Genomic DNA, 1256 nt, shown 5'->3' on the forward strand with positions numbered 1-1256 from the left:
ATATATGAGGAAACAACTACATACCCGAAGCCACCGAGGTGTCCCTCGCAGCACGTGATCACCATATGGTACGCGTCCGTAGTCAGTAATTTGTGTTTGTTGATTATTATTAAACACCAATTTTTAAAGGATAAATTAAATTCCTTTAATAAATCAGAATATGTTGGTTTGAAGTAGGCATATAAATTGTATTCTTTAAGAATTATCTACTTCTAATAAAAACACATTATAATAATATATAAAAACTTTATTTATAAGGTATTTCTCCCACCTTCCTAGCGTGCCTTCGTGGTGTAGTGGTTTTGCACACGGGACCGGTATCCCAGAGGTCCGCGGTTCGATTCCCGGCGACGGCGTTGCTAATTTTTCAATTCTCCGGCTTTTACAATTAACCTAATGTCTCTGCATATTAAATAAGGTTAATCATAACAAGTTTTACCACATTCTCCAAAACCATAACAATCTCTCTAGATGCCACATGTCCATACTCTAATAGTTCATCTTTCAATTTCACCCTAGGTAGATATTTTGTTAAAATATCCGCTTCTTGATTTTGGGAACTCACAAACTGAGGAATGATTTGATTCATATTCGTGTTTTACAAAGAAGTATTTTCGATTAATGTGCCTTGAACTACTATTTAGTTTTGCTTAGATTGCTTGAGAGTTTGTTCTAATTTCTGTTGGTTTGTGAATTAGATCACCTTGTCCCAGTTCTTTAAGTAAAATGTTGTACCATTTAATTTCACATAAATATTTACAGAATGCCAAAAGTTCATTTTCCATAGTAGATAAAACAACAATTCTTTGTTTGTTGCTCTTCCAATAAGTGCATCAATGAACCCAACGCTTCTTAATATTTCGCCTTCGACACAAGTGAAGAAGATGCTATATCATTAAGATTTTCACCCAATATTCCTGGATTCTTGACAGGTTTACATTCATTGATTTCAAAGTTTTTTAAGATTTTAGTTATATAGTTTTCTTGAAGACTGAGTATAAGTTTTATAGATTCTTGCCGGATGTCTATTCCTAAAAACTTGTGTGTTTTAGTTACTTCTCGTAATGTAAACGATTTAGATAGTTGAGAAATGATGTCATTTATCTCAGACTTTGAATTTACAATCGTCATTCACATATATTGTTTGATAGTTGATCTTATCTTTATAAATATAAACACATGAATCTGACTTTAATCTAGTTAAATTCCTTTTCTTAAGAACTTTACATAATTCTTCATACCAGCATTTTCCTGAT

The sequence above is a fragment of the Stegodyphus dumicola genome, chromosome 7, assembly GCF_044657685.1.
Source record: "Stegodyphus dumicola isolate Sdum_Otavi_A_Nest chromosome 7, ASM4465768v1".
Classification (NCBI taxonomy): Eukaryota; Metazoa; Arthropoda; class Arachnida; order Araneae; family Eresidae; genus Stegodyphus; species Stegodyphus dumicola.